This window comes from Rosa rugosa, chromosome 1, assembly GCF_958449725.1.
Source record: "Rosa rugosa chromosome 1, drRosRugo1.1, whole genome shotgun sequence".
NCBI classification, from domain to species: domain Eukaryota; kingdom Viridiplantae; phylum Streptophyta; class Magnoliopsida; order Rosales; family Rosaceae; genus Rosa; species Rosa rugosa.
This window is the reverse complement of record NC_084820.1, coordinates 67,510,849-67,527,486: the sequence shown is the minus strand read 5'-3', so window position 1 is coordinate 67,527,486 and position 16,638 is coordinate 67,510,849. Positions and strand designations below refer to the sequence as shown.

General features: G+C 37.0%; 1 long non-coding RNA gene across 1 annotated transcript; it reads right to left on the bottom strand.

The window, feature by feature from the left end:
* Positions 1-11,149: 11,149 nt before the first annotated feature.
* Positions 11,150-13,597, bottom strand: LOC133745846 (uncharacterized). The gene is made up of 6 exons (XR_009863820.1): positions 13,357-13,597; positions 13,190-13,256; positions 12,947-13,091; positions 12,030-12,103; positions 11,658-11,819; positions 11,150-11,496 (listed from the first exon to the last, which is right to left on the bottom strand). It is a non-coding gene; the product is annotated as an uncharacterized LOC133745846 (long non-coding RNA).
* Positions 13,598-16,638: the final 3,041 nt, after the last annotated feature.

Sequence of the window (16,638 nt, the reverse complement as noted above, 5' to 3'; positions counted from 1 at the left end):
ATTGATGCTCAGTGCTTTTACTATAATTGAAACATCTATTACTGCTCAATATTAATATGGAACAGGGGGATTTTGTTTTGATCTCTGATTAATTCATCTGAAGTATTCTTGTTAATAATTCATATATTATTTTTCTTTTCTTTGTTTACATTTGTGGGATTCATACTTTCATAGGGAATATTAAAAGTACAATAATCATAGAGCTACTTCTTAACACTCAACTAGAATGAGATTGATTGTACCAAGAGTGCTACAAATGGGAGTGATTCTTGTTGCTCTGCATCATCTCCCATCTTTTGGTAACTTGAAATATGCTAATCTTAAATGCCCATAACAGGGACGATTAATTTTTCATTGTTAAAACACAAAAAGCTCTTACTCATATTGAAGAACATGGGGATCGAATCCCATGTAGTTGGAACAGGGGGCCTCTGTTTTTAACATTTGTCTTCCTAATGTTTATATACTCTGTAACTTATTAAAACCCAAGTCTTTCTACTAACTAAATTGATCAAGATTTTATAAACAGACTTCTAATTTAGTTTTCTCATGGTGATAACAACAGAATGGATCAGAGTGCAGTTCTCAACAGTTCTACAGGGGCATTACATGGTTGCATTGTTTCCCTCATCACCATCTTGGGCTTTTGCCTCCCAATCAAGTTTGCAAATGTATCTCTATTTGAGACAAACTAAGGCAGTATGCTGATGACTCTGTTTATTATGGACTCAGTCATTTACTTTGGGAGTTTAGCTTTCATGATAATCCAAGTCTCCCGCAACAATGCAGATATCGGAGAGTTCATGAACAAGATTAGCCTCTTGTTTGGAAGTCTTGCCTTTGTTTTAGAATTGCTCGTCCTCGTTCAACCTTTTGGATGTGTCGTTCTCTTCATCTGGAGCATTTGTTTTCTGAGCGTTGTGACTAACTCGTACCGATTGTTGAAAACACTCTATGGAAGTGCAATTGCAGGTCTTCATCATCGCTCCCGCGAATTGAAAGAGAAATTGCTTGAACTGAGTGACCGCTTGATTAGAAGCAATGCATTTCTAGCACTTGCTCGTGTCTGTGATAAATTGAAGGAGCTGATCGGCTGCCAGAACCAGACCATCAATGCCCTACCTGTTTAATTTCGAGAGCTGCCACTTATCTTTGGATAATGCATTCATTTGAACGTCTTATTTGGAAATCATTGTCATATAGATTAAGGAAAATGATTTGTGGCCTCAATCAGGCCTAAGATTTATGGCCTCAATCTTAGGTGTCATGCCATGTCACCTATACACGTCACTTATTTGTTAGATCATGTTATGTAATTCTTGAGAAGATTCCAAAATCTAATGACTCTAAATTAGTTTGGTTTTTTTCTAAAAAAAAGTTATTTTGGTTTTTTTTTTTTTTTCATTTTTCCTTTTCATTACACTCATGCTTTGATTTAAACAACAATTTTTTTTCGTCAATCAAGAACAGAAAAAATTTCATGTAATTCAATCAATAGATTTGCACATACATTCGAACAAAAGATTTGCATAACACATGTATATAAATTCAACCTTTATTGGGTTCCTGCAAATTTTGAAAATATAATGTACGTGAAAAATACATATTCATATGATTATTATATATTCTTTTGTTCATTTTTTTTCTCTTTATGTAGCTAGGGTTTAAACATTAAAATTGAGTTTATTATTTTTTGTTTGTTTTTTCCCTAATATTTAGATTGTAGATGATAATTAATGACTGCTACTAACATGGAATTTTTTCTTACCTCTTAATTTAGACATACATATTTTCCAAATTCAATTTATTAATGCTATTTTTTTGGATGAAATTAATCAATATTTGGAAAGAAAATTTAATGCCTATTTCTTGACACCTAATTCAATATATTAATGCTATTTGGAAAGAAAAATTATAGGAAAGAATTTAATTAAATGAAGAAAAATATTGGTAAAATAATTTGTAGACATATCTCTAAATTAGTACATAATTAATAGTTGATATTTTTTTCATCACCTAATTAAATTCATTAATGTAATTGATTCACCCCTAACATCTAAAAGGAAATATAAAAGGGTAAAGTTGGCGTTGCAATAATATGATGTAGCAAGATATATTATGTGGAATTAAAAAAAAAATTACATTTGCTTACATGGCATGACACTTAAGATTTGAGGCCTAAGATTTGAGGCCACAAATCTTAGGCCTCATTGAGGCCCCATATCATTGCCCATAAATTAATGCCTTTGTTGTAATAATTACTCTTGATTCTCTTGTTTTCCTTGTTTTTTCAGTTTTATTTGACTTTTTGTTGTAATAAAAATACTCTTTTCTGAAGTATTCTTGTTAGAAATTCATATGTCATCATTATATTTTTATGTTACGAGGGATTCATAGGTTATTTTTCAAAGGTAAAAGTACAATATTCTTATAGTTGCAACAATTAGAGTTGCAACAAACAAATCAGTCCCAAGTCCCTACTCTGTGTTGCTCTGCATCTTCTCCCATTTTTTGGTAGCTTGCATCTTCTTTCTAGATCTCTTTTATGTTCACTACTGGAGTGTACTCTTCTGTTTATTGTTTCTTAATTTCTAGTATTATCCAATATGCTCTTTTGTAGGGGATTGAGTAATCTTTTGTCCTTAAAACTAGGAAATCTCTTACGGAAGTTGTCGAACATTGGGATGTTCTTAATTTTTATGATCTATATAATTCACTGGATCCTAATTCACTAAACTCCTAGTTTGCCTCTTAAATTGATTACTTTTCCTCATGATTATAACAGAACAAGGGAGGATAGTACTCCTCTGGCTCAGGGTAGTTCTATGGGAGCATTTCACAAGGGCGTCGTCTTTCGTCACCATCTTGACCGTGTTCTTCAAACAAGCACCAGTAGAAAATACCTCTCCAACTGTCACCGACTACAGCTCATATACTCATCTCGAAATCCCGACTTAGTGAATACAATTAGCACTGTGTTCGGAATTCATCTTTTTCCCAGCTCTTAGATCCTATTGAAAGATAAAATGATCGCGATGTACAGCGGCTTAAAGCAAAGTAGAAAAGTTTCAATGTTTCATCACTTGGGGGTGCCTGTGACAAATTAAAGGAGCTGCTCAGAATTGGCGGTCAAGGAACAGAGCATGAAGCCCAGGACCAGAGCCACATCAATGAGCTACCTCCTGTTTGATTTCTATAGCTACCACTATTCCTTTGTTGTAATGATTTGTTTTGGTTTGATATATTTCTGTTTGATTGAATTTGCTTCGATTGATTCAACGATTTGGGATATGAGGAATGAAATGTGTCATGTTTCGCGGAAAAGAGCGGGAGTTATTTACTTTTGAGTTTTGTCCGGACACGATGGGCCATCACCGCCTAAACGGCCCGTTAGTATGAGTCAAGCTCAATTAGCCCACAACTAACCGTACATGGCCTGTGGGACCATGTCATTAGAGTGTTATCACGCTCAATCAAAGGGTATTTTGATAGGAGATTGAAATTTGCACACCTCACTTTACACTTTACATTCTGCACACCCTTCCTAATTTTTTAATATTTTCTGATGTCCTCTTATATTTGTTTCCTATATTACCCTTCTTTTCCAAACCAACTCAAAGTTGCATCTCATCCTCTCAAACTCGTTTCTCTTCGTTGGCACACATATATATATATATATGATAGATGAAGTTGTGGGAAGCTTTGCAGAGAGAGAACAGGCTAGTTGCAGAGCCAAAGCTTCTGCAGCAATCGGAGAGGGGGCCAAAGCATTCGAAGCACAGTGACACAGACTGATCGCCAAGCACAGTGAACTCTGACGACGACCGAAACAATCAAAACACCCATCCATCAAAACTCAATCAAAACTGAAAACCAATTATACCAGCGTGTAGAGCACAACGAGTAGAAGAAGGTTCATACCTCGAACAACCCAGAAGATCGCTGGAAAACTTGCCTGCGTCGAAGATAGCGAAGGGGCCAAAGCAACCCCAAAACCAAAATCAGTCAAAATCGATCGAATTGAAAACCTAAGTAGACTAACGTAATAGCATGACGAGGGGATCGATTTTCATACCACATGCAATTCAATTGGTGGCCGAAATTCGATGATGACCGCCAGAGCTCCAAAAACTTCTCGTCGTCGATTCTTCCTCCACAGTCGACGATTGAACTAACTATCACCAGAAGTGTGACGGCGACGTCGAGAAGAAGAGAACGGTGCTGGTGCGCCATCGTGGGGTGGCCGGACGCTGGAGTTGCCGGAACTTGCCCAGAAACCGTCAAAGGATCATGAACTTCGGGCCTTCGATTCTTTCTCTACAGCCAGTGCATGGATGATCCGAGACCACCAAGAGGTCGACGATGAAGAGACGCTTCGATTGATGGTGGTCTGCGGTCGTGTCGTGGCCGGACAGCGAAGATGGAATCGGGTCGCTAGTAGGAGCACTCGGGTCAACGATCCGGGTCTCGACCTTGATTCTTCTCAAATGATCTGGGGTGTCCAAATTGATAAGATCCTGTACCTCAGCGTGAGAGCGAGAGAGAGAAAGATTAAAGAAAAATTTTGTAATATGTAAGGGTAATATGGGAAACAAATATAAGAGGAGGACATCAGAAAATATTAAAAACTTAGGAAGGGTGTGCATATTGTAATGTGGGGTTTGCAAATTTCACTCCTCTTCTGATAATATTTTTTTGTGAAATGAAAATGACCCACAAACATAACTTACCCTAACATGCCCCAAAACTTTTTTTTTTTTTTTTTTTTTTTTTTTTCCAGGTTTGGACGACAGTAGTAACCACACACACACCCTCATGCAGTGTATCCCAGCGTAGCCGGACTAATCACTGCACCGCAAACGCACGAAGCTTGGTGTTTAATCAACCTAGGTCCCTCAAATCTGCTGGCCACGGGATGGAGCTGGGATTTGAACGCTAGACCTAGGGGTTCCAGACTAGGCTGCTCGACCAACACACCACACCACGTGGTTACATGCCCCAAAACTTTACGTGCCCAATCCCATGTTGTTGAAAGATTTGTTTATTTTGATGATAATATTTCTTTGCGGAATGAAAATGTAATACCCGGTATTGAGCAGTGAATAAAGAATCTGTGAGCCCCGGATATCGAGCTTAAGTGACATAGTTCTATAATTTACTTATCGATCTCAATATACATTAAAGCACGTGAGAATATTTTCAGAACTTTTCACAAAGTGAAATCTCCAGTTTAAGAGTTGGATAATTAAGTACACGACATGACGAGTTCGTGGAAATTTTCGGGGAATTTCCCGAGTACTCGAGCTATTTACGGTGATTGTTCGAAGTTGTGGAATTTAAGAAATTAAATCAAGAAATGGAAACTTGGTGGAGTGATGTGAGCTGTTGATCCACTCACCGCTTGATCAGGACCGTCCATTGTTAAATGGACCTATCTACATATATGTGTGGATCAGATCAAGGGGGCTAGGAGTTTAGTGTTGACACATAGCAAAATCGAGAGAGACCGAGAGGCTTCGGGGAGAAAAAGGAAAAGAGAGAGAAAACGAAAAACTTCGGGGGGGGGGGGGGGGGGGGAACCGCCTCATCTCTCTCTGGAGATCTATCTGGGAGTCTCTGGAGAAAAAAAAAAAAAAGAAACGGAGGGGAGAAGGTTTGTCAAAAGAAGATGAAGAAAACCCATCCATGGGGTTCCTGATCGCTCCCAACTCCGTACCAGCTCTCCTTAGAGGATAGATGGAGAGAGAGAGAGAGAGAGAGAGAGAGAGAGAAGGTTTCGAAAGGGTCAGGATGTTACAAATGGTATCAGAGCAGGGATATGATTGATAGGGTATAAACTGTGGGGGAGAAATAGGATCGTGGTTTGGGAGCTTGATACTGTTGTGATTTATTTTCGGTCAAGGTCTAGGCTTTAAGTGAGTTTGATTTAAGTGAGTTTGTTTATGTTTGATGTTTTGTGGTTGCATGTAGTGTTTGAGATGATGATAATGATTTCTTTTGGTTTTGGTAAAGTGGTGTAGCTACTGTTGGTTTCTGGTGTGAGTACAATTATTGGCTTCTCTGAATTGTTTATCCTGTTGGATTTGACGAATATATAACAGGATTTGACGAATATATAGTCTTAGAGTAAGACTTTGGTATGGTTTATCCTTCTTGAAGGACAATACTACTTCAATTTCAATTCGGCTGGGGTTAACAATCATAAAGATTGTTAATGGTCTTGTGACCTTGTTTTGTCAAGAAGGTATTCTGTTATATACTTTGATTCTTAAGTGTTGTCTTTATTTGCTAATTTGATGGTTGTATACTTGTTTTCCATAGTCAAGGGTCAAACGTATCTGCTATGTGCTTGAGTCATGTACGGGTGTTGAGAACTTTAAATTGGTTTGGTTTATTTAATTTCTATCAAGTCTATAGGTTTGATCCCTTAGTGATACTTATAACTTGCATCTGAACCTTTTGGTATATAATGAAATTCTTACACTTTCTCTATTGTAAGATTGATATTTTATAGCCTTTCAACATGTGTCCTCCAAGTCTTTTAAAAGCTCATATGTTATCTTTATCAAAAGCTTCTAGATTGAAGAAAACCTTATACTCTTAAGGTAAGTCAGTGTATATAAAATTACACATATTACACCTGTCTTGGCCTTGATTAAGGACATATAATCAGAACTGTGCAGTAATTTTGTAATATCATCAAGAATATGAATGCAAGTGACAGACAAGGAGATTCTCTAAAGGTATGATCATAAAAAGCGTCATTTATTTTACTGGTAAATCTTTGTCAGTTGTGTTCAGACCTAGTGATCCATATGTAAACTGAAGAGTGAGTTCTTTTAGTGTCATTACTTGTTTAATTAGTTGCTGTTCAAGTTTTGCAACTGCAGGGTTATATGTTTTCCTATTATTTACATGTTGAAACTAACTAATATGTATAAGTGGGACTTGACTTTTGCATCAATATGTTCTGTATATTTCTACAAGTGATGTTTCAAAGCATTATGATCTTACTGCTCCTGTATTGCATGCTTATTAATTACTTTGTTTTATCATTTTAATTGGTCATAAGAAGCAAAAGAACTGTCCTCTTTCATTTTGTCTGTCTGATCGATATTACTTACAAGGAGAAGTTAAATAAAAGCAAAAGTTACTGGGCACAAGATGCTTGAAATTGAGTAAATCTAACATACTTTGCATGAATTTTATGTAGTGTGATTGCAGATCACTAATACCTTTGTAGAGAAATTGTGCAGAACTTTCAGATTCGCAGGGAGTTAAACTAGCTCCAAACTTGGTTTTGAAGACTTTACATGTCCTTCTTTTCTTCATTTGTATTTATTTATTAGTACAAGTGCATGTATATTATTCTTTTCATTGTGCATTAATTTGGTTATGTAATTATGTATATATTCCGCCAACGAAGCCAGGGAAGGATCCATCAGTCTCTGCTGCAAGTATCTATCAGGTAAACTACTTATACTAAGTCAGTTTACTTTTACCAAGCATTTTGATAGTATGTCTTCCGATTATTATTGCTGGATTTACTTGCATAGTTACTTTATTGGGATTGGATTAATTTATGCATATACGACTACGGCATTAATCCAAACAGTTGGCATGTTTTCAAATCCAATAGTGAGATTGAAAATTTCAGGTTATGATTTTATTTCAAAAGGGACAGAATGTGACATGAATGAAAAGTAACAAGTTAACTGTATAATGATTTGAATCCGGTTAGGCCCGGGATAAAATTAAGTAGGGATTGTGCCTCCCTAGGGTGAAAGACCCAAAATCCGATTGGGGCTCGTGGGACAAGCGGATAATTAAGTAGGGATTGTGCTTCCCTAGGGTGAAAGACCCCAAACCCAATCGGGAATCCGCTTAGTACGGGGTGTGCTCGGTGGCCTTAATACGAGCAATGGGCTCTAACCGGAAAGAGAAAAAAAAAAAAAAAAAAATTTGATGATGAGAATGAATATGCAACTATGGACGGCAATAGTTGGTTTGAATTGCAATTGGTTTGAATGGCCAGACCAGGTATGATCAAATGTTTGTAGCTTTATGGTACAAAGACAAGGTATGGTCAATTTGAATGTCAAACTCTCTGGAACAAGTTGTTAAATTTGAGCTTTGCTCAAGTATTGATCTTGGATTTTACAGTATTAGGAAGAGATTGAGTAATTAGGGTTGAGCAATGCAATTGAAAAGACAATCCATATCTTCTTGGTGGGGATATATTTGTTGACAGATACAATCACTGCAGGAGTCACATTTCGGGTTAAATTTATTGGTTTGAATTTATTGTTTGAGGAAAGATTCGTACCAAATAAATGTCCCTCCTTATCTTTACATACTGTCTTATTAAAAACTCCCATTCCCTCCTGCCCCACCGCTAGGGACAGTACTCGTGTGAAATTTTTGAAGTCTAATTCAAATGCACTGGAATCGGTTTTTAAGAAGTGCAATTGAGCGGAAGAAAAAAAAAGTAACTAAATTTGATTGGAGCAGAACGATGGGGACAATCATTTCATCCAAGTATGTTATATGTTTGCTAATTTGAGTTTATGCTGCTATAGCATATCAAATGGTCTAATTAAAAGTTACACAAATTATGCTCGAACACATTTTATTTGGTCTCTTCCTCTAGCATCCATCGGGAAGTAAGGTTTGTATATGAAACACAAAGTTGGTGCCTTAAAAATGGGTTTGAAGGTAAAAACTCTACAAAAATTGAAAGGCCTATTGATTCCGGGGAATTCATAAATGGATTTAATCCTGTGCATATGAATGAGTTTGATTTGGATGTATAACAATTTGATGAGCATGCCACATAAATACAAATATATTACTCGTTAATAGTTGATTAATATAAGAATATCATAAGTTACTGCTCATATATTAAGAACATGTTTTTCTTTTAAGTGTCATTAACACTACTTTAAATTTCGAGGACGAAATGTTTAAAACGGGGGGAGTTTGTAATACCCGGTATTGAGCAGTGAATAAAGAATCTGTGAGCCCCGGATATCGAGCTTAAGTGACATAGTTCTATAATTTACTTATCGATCTCAATATACATTAAAGCACGTGAGAATATTTTCAGAACTTTTCACAAAGTGAAATCTCCAGTTTAAGAGTTGGATAATTAAGTACACGACATGACGAGTTCGTGGAAATTTTCGGGGAATTTCCCGAGTACTCGAGCTATTTACGGTGATTGTTCGAAGTTGTGGAATTTAAGAAATTAAATCAAGAAATGGAAACTTGGTGGAGTGATGTGAGCTGTTGATCCACTCACCGCTTGATCAGGACCGTCCATTGTTAAATGGACCTATCTACATATATGTGTGGATCAGATCAAGGGGGCTAGGAGTTTAGTGTTGACACATAGCAAAATCGAGAGAGACCGAGAGGCTTCGGGGAGAAAAAGGAAAAGAGAGAGAAAACGAAAAACTTCGGGGGGGGGGAACCGCCTCATCTCTCTCTGGAGATCTATCTGGGAGTCTCTGGAGAAAAAAAAAAAAAAAAAAACGGAGGGGAGAAGGTTTGTCAAAAGAAGATGAAGAAAACCCATCCATGGGGTTCCTGATCGCTCCCAACTCCGTACCAGCTCTCCTTAGAGGATAGATGGAGAGAGAGAGAGAGAGAGAGAGAGAGAGAGAGAGAGAAGGTTTCGAAAGGGTCAGGATGTTACAGAAAATGACCCACAAACACAACTTACCTTTGGAATGAAATCAACTGTCTCCATTATTCTATCACAATTCTGTCCCCTCAACATGATTCGTCTAAAAAAATATTTTCTTAATCTTTTGTTTCATTTTTTAATATCTGTGGACCAATCATGTTGAGGTGATAGAATTGGGACACATAAATCTGGGACAGCAGATTTCCTCCCCTTACGTTTACGTGCCACGAAACTTAGCATGCCAATTCCATATCGTTGAAAGATTTCTTTTTTTTTTATTTTGATAATAATATTTCTTTGAGAAATGAAAATGACCCACAAACACAACTTACCCTAGCACGCCCTAATTCCATGTTGTTGAAAGACTTTTTTATTTTGAGAAGACCATGTTGCTGAGAGTTTATTTGTATTTTCTGTTTGACTGAACTTGTTTCGGTTGATTTGGCATATGAATACAGAGACTTTTTTTTTTTTTTTTTTTGATGACAAATACAGAGACATTAGTTTTGCGGAAAAGAAGAGCGGGAGTTGGGGTGTGGCTCTTAAGGGTAGCTGGAAACAATATCAACCAATTAAAATCAAGGCCTTTAGTCGATCCTACAACTACAAGTACCCGGACTTTATACCTTTTTTTATCAAATCCATACTTCGTGTGCTTCTAATGAGTTAGGAGTTACCGAGCTACATTGGGTCATCCCCATCAAATGTAATCTTGTTTCGATTAATAAAGTTTCTTATTACCAAAAAAAGAAAGGGTAAAATCTTTATATGGTACCTGAACTATCACGAAATGCATTTTTTGGTACCTATAAATTTTTAGGGAATCTAGTGGTACCTGTATTATCCCTCCGTTAGCCATTTTAGTACTTCCGTTAATTATTCCGTTAAAGTGCGGGTAAAATAGTAAAACACCTATTTTTCATATTTCTTTTACAAATTTTTTATTAAACTAAATTAAAATAAATTAGACTAGGTTAAAAGAAAGACCTAGAATTGAATTTAGTGAATATCTAGATTTACCTACCATCTCTATTGATTAATCCTATTAATTGTTTGAGAAAAAAGTTATGTCTAAATTAATATATATTAAATTTTCATAAAATAAAAAAAAACTAAACAAAAATAAAAGTACTTAATTTAATTGACCCACCACTACAATTATAAGCTACAGCCACGTCCCATGTTCGTGGCTTTATACAGAAAACGACAAGCAAGAGACACATTTATTCGTGTCCAATGCCCAGAGCCACGCTGCAGCCACTTTTAAAGATGTCAGTGCGCTGTGGAGCAGTTGCAATCCTTCAAATGTGCCACATTCCAACTCTTTCGTGGGTATTACTATGAGGGGACCCACAATTATGTGTGCCAATTCTAAACTATTTTAACAATATTTTATTGGGTTCAATACCCACCATCAATACAAACCGTGACTATCTCTATTTGCAATTAAAAAAATATATATTAAATAAAAAGATGCATAAAATTAATTATTCCAAAATATTTAATTATAAAATTCCAGAAACCATTCAATTACAACTTCAAATTTCTCTACATATGAAAGAAACAAGTGCATTTCACTAATAATTATGGTACCAAGGATCAAACTGTAAAACATGAAAATCAATTGCCAACTTCAAGCAACCACATAAAAATGCATACAGAACCTAAGAATATTTTGTCTACAAACTTTGCCTCATTTATGCTGCAACCTTATCTGCAATTCTCTTAATAGCGCCTTCTTGATATCCTAGAACAACTACACTTGCTAAGCCAAATTTAGCAGCAAAGCCCAACGAGCATTTTCACATCTGTAGGATCAATCATGGGTAATCAGTTGCTAAAAATAACTAGCACAGCAAACCACTAGCACCATAGTGCAAAGCAATGAGTATGTAGTTTATAATTTGAGGTTAACATATTTAAACTTAAAAAGACCACTTTAAAGCATGTAAAGATGAGGGAAACATACCACTACATATCACATATATGTTATGAGATACATCATCTTAGCAACTCCACAACTCCATATCACATTTATGTTATGAGTTCTGGTGCAGGAAGCTTCCCTAACTTCAGATAGTCATCAGGGGTTTGCACACCATGATCAATATCATCACAGTTCAAATAGCATCTGAATTGATAGGACAGCAATGAAAAAAACTTAAACAGAATAATAGATTGATGTATGTTGAAAGCCAAGTCACCAAAAAAGAATTGACTAAACACATAATCTCAGTAGATAACTTGATACACATAATAGTTTGCTTGTAAATATGCATTGCATCTATGAAGGTTAATCAAACCACATAGAAATTTAAAGAAAATTGTCAACAAGTTTTACCTCATAGTTTGAATCACAATATAGGTATCAAGATATTTTCCATCCTTTAGCATGTCCAAAAGACCTTCCATCACCTAGCAGTAGTAAACAAATGAAATAAACAACTTGAAAATCAGATGTTTTTTATGTGTTAGGACTATTAATCAATCTTTATAGTGGAAATGATAAGGTAATCATATTAAGCATTCTAATTTACGTGATAACTGTCATGTAAAGGCAGACAAGCATTAAGTTCTAGTTTGTCATGCATAGATACAGGTATTTCCACACAAGTCAAAGTTCAAGGTAACTGAGAATTTGACATGAACTTTAAGAAACAAGTTTATTTCTGGACTCTTATAATCAATAAGCATACCCCGAATGTTACTGTTACATCATCTTAGCAAGGTTCACCAATTAGGATTCTCATGCATTTAGATCATAGAACAATTATGTGGCTAAACTCTGAAATAACCAGGAACAACCATTAATCAGTCATGACGCTAAAGTAAAAATAATGTTTCATTCAGAAAACACAATTTATATGAGGATGATCCTCCTTAAATTTCAGAGGTAAGGAATTGAAATTACAATACTTAAAACACAAATTCAAACCAAGATTTGAAAACCATATCTGAATTCACAGGAAAAAAAGATAGATTGACCAATTACTTGTTAGTTTTTACAGGGATTACCAAACATTTTTTTTTTCCGAACTAAATTGGGTTAATTCAATCTGACCCAGAATCTAAAATGTAAAATCAAATACATGGAAAGACAATTTCTAAACTTTACAGATAAGCACAAGACCAAAAACTGAAATGCAGAATGGGAAAGATCTTGAATCATTACGAGTCTGAGGAGAGCAAGAAAGATAGAGAAGGGGGGAAAGATATCATGCACTCGTAGCAAAGAGGGAAAGATCTGAAGTTCTGAACCTTTAAGAACTTTCAAGATGGACTCGCTCCAGCTTGGCTTGGTTTCCACCATATGGGAAGATCTGGACTTGGCGGTGTATGCCTTCCATGGGTGGCGGCTAGGTTTGGTTTGGAAGGGAGAGGGAATTTGGGTGAGACAATGAATCTGTAGACAACCATTTTCATTAAAAATATATGAGTAGCACAACTAAATCTCAATAAAATCAAAGCATCAGATTAAAAATAAATAAATAAATAAAAAACCTAGATCAGAAGATGGCTGCCTGATGTGGCTTTCTCTACTTGCAGAACCCAATCAAAAACAGAAAACCTAATATCGATTACCAACCAGGACATGAGAATCTAACAATTGAAATGGAGGGAGAAAAAAGGAAAGAAAAAAGAAAAGAAAAAGGAGCTCCGATCCTCACCAGAAAAGATTCCATTGGTTGGTGACTGATATGTAGTTCGGCATGCTCATGGAGTGCCATAGAAATGGATTCAGATGGGTTGGTTGGTAGATCTGAGAAGAACATTCGATTCAACACAGGCAAAAACACAGAGAGAGAGAGAGAGCTGTTTTGCAGAAGTATAGATCTAATTTGGCGAAGTGGGGAAAGACTTCTCTTGCTCTTAATTATTTATTTATTTTGTAAGTATACAGATGTCTCCCATTCGGTACTCTCATTGTAGGGAGAAATTTGATTTTTATTAAATTCTTAACTTTTGTATGAGAAGAGAATTAATAAATGGTGAAAGGTAGGGCCCCGCCATATTGGGTAGGGAAACAAGAATCATAAACTATAAAATATTGGATCTCCACTATTTCTAATTATAAGTGGAATGAATGGAAGCAAATGGGCAAATCTGAAGCATATCTCCACGTTTATCTTGACTGTGGCAAACCATCCGTGGCTGTTGCCCGGATTTGTTGTAGTGACCCAAGTATCCCAATAACAGTGAAGAATAAATTGGGTATTAATTTTTTTTTTTTTCATCTGTCAAAATATTTTTTAATTATAGATATTCAATATATTAAATTTTATAATTCTAAATATGAATGAAAAGACTATTTTACCCTTGCTATTTTTACTCACATGAGTGTCACATAACCGCCACGTAGGCATTTTTAACGGAATAATGGACGGAGGTACTATAAGGGCTAACGGAGGGATAGTTCATGTACCACTAGACTCCCTGAAAATTTGTAGGTACCAAAAAGTGCATTTTGTGATAATTCGGGTACTATATGAGGATTTTACCGAAAAAGAAAAGAATAGTGTTGAGTCGCGTCGTAAGCACACGACAACTCACAGATATATAGAGGGCTTCAGGGCACAGCGGGGCTCTCTGTTCCGTCCCCAATTTTTAGTACAGAGAAAAAAGTAACTCGCAAATAAAAGCCGTTGGGATGGATATCGACATTGCTCAGAATCTTCAGAATTTGAATGAGCAAGTATAAATCCGTTTTTCTCGTGAAATAAACAAAAATTTTGAAACTGTACGTTGTTTATTTTGAAAGTAGAGCTAGCTTCAGTCTTGGCTCCGGAGGGTCATGGTGCTCACTTGTGGGCGGAGATTACCAGGAATCCGCCCAAACCCTTGCAATCAGCAAAGGACTAACATTACTAGAGTTTTAGTCATGGAACTTGGCTGACGATGACCAAGGTCAGCCGCTTCGGTTCGGCGGCTGCAAAACGTGCGGTTCTGCGTCCGCAACTAACCAGCTGAAGCTCTTTTAACTAACCAAGTCATTACCATGACGCTTCCTCCATTTGAAGTTAAAATGATGTTTCCGAATCTAAAACCGAACCGCCTCCGATCTTGACGGAATCGTAGCCGTAGTGGGCAGAAGAACTGCATAGGAGTGAGGAAGAGGCCGTGGGAAAGGCTTTCGGCCGAGGTAAGGGACAGTTCGGGTTGACGCTTTGGAGTTTCCGAAAAGAGGACTGGGAAGAGCTGAGTAGGCTTACATCCAACCATGTCGTACATCTTAAACGCCTCCCTCAAATCATTTCTGTCCATCGACATCAAAAAATGCGGTTCCAGTCCAGCGACGAATAGTGCGTTTTGGGTTCGAGAAGAACAGGGCGTTCGGGTCGGCTTACAGAGGTACAAGAGTTACAGCTCACCGTCGATATGATATGAGTCGATGCGACTCTGGTCTACGGGTCGGGTTACAGTCGGTCGAATTCAACCGGTTGAAAACTATAGGGATTAGCTGCAAGGGAGGGAGCCTCTGGGCGGGCACACAAGTCGGCCAGGTCTTTGCTGTTCTGGGTACGCAGCAATCGGTTGCGACGGGTGAAAATTACAACCCTTTAAATTCAGCAGATTAATTCCGATGGTGCTGGAGCTCAGATTTTTCTGCAATTCAATAGTTTAAATTTGGTCCTGAGTCGTCAAAAGAATTTTAATTTATCAGTCAATTGTTTTTTTTCTTCTTTTTTTCTGAAAAATCTTTTGATTGGGGATATACAAAGCAATAAAAGAAAATTCTCTTACATTTGCAGGGAGGAGGTTCAAAGTTCTAGAGGGGCATTGCACCCATATATTTTCTCTTTAATCGCCATGCTGGGTTTGCTCCTTCAAGTGAAGCAGGCAGCCGGGAGTAAATCTCCATTTGACACAGATCATCTCACTATGCTGACCTTTATTGCTGTTTTCTTGATTTACATCGGGTCACTGGCAATTCTCAAGAAATTACACCCTCCCAATTCAGATTTGGCTGAATTTCTGCTCAATATTAGCCTCTGCTTTGGATCCCTTGCTTCATTCTTACTATTGCTCATCTTAGTTCGAGCTTTTGGGTGGTTCACCCTCTGTTTGTGGATCATTTACTTTGTTAGAGACATTGTAACTAAGGAATCGTATAGGAAATCCCTTCTTTATATGTGGAGCGAAGTGAAAAAGCGGTTTAAAGGCCAAAAACAGAACGAGGCAGAGAATGTTGTGCCATTACAAGATGCAGGAGTAGAACAGACTGTTATACAAGTACAAGATACAGGAGAAAAAGATGTAGACGAAAACAAAATGGAGGAGCAGAGTGTTGCAGGGAACCAAATGGAGGAGCCGAATGGGCTACAATGATTGAAGGTATAGAGCATATTACGCACCGGGCTTTATTTTCTCCCACATTTCAAGTATTTTAGCTGTAGAGAGCATGATATGTACTGGCCCCTATTGGATATGTTGTTATCTATTTGGGGTGTTGTGAAATTTGATTCAGTTGTCTTCCCGCTTTATATTAGGCAGCAAAGAAATTCATCTATATATATATCGAGTTCCTCTTACTTCAAAACAGAGTAGCCCTGATGACGCTATTTATTGTTGCATTAGTCATTTACACTCTTCACTCTTAGCTATTTCAGTCAAGTCGCTCTTGATGTTTTATAGTTTCTGTTAAAGAAGGGAAGTTCTATAAAAGTTCTATAGTCATGTTCAGCGAGACGTAATTGAAAATATATAGTGGATAACCTGTAAGTTACAGAAACCTTATGCGGCTGGAGCATATCATAATGATAGTCCAAATCGCAATATTCTAGAGTTGCTTAATATAATTGTGCAAGAAGTAGAGATGGAGACGACGATGATGACGATGATGACGATGGATATGGTTATGTCCCGGCAGCCCGGCTACATCAGCATGGTCCATGGATATGACTTGGAGTTTGGTTCACTTAGCTTCCCTTACTTTGTTTTCTAATTTGACT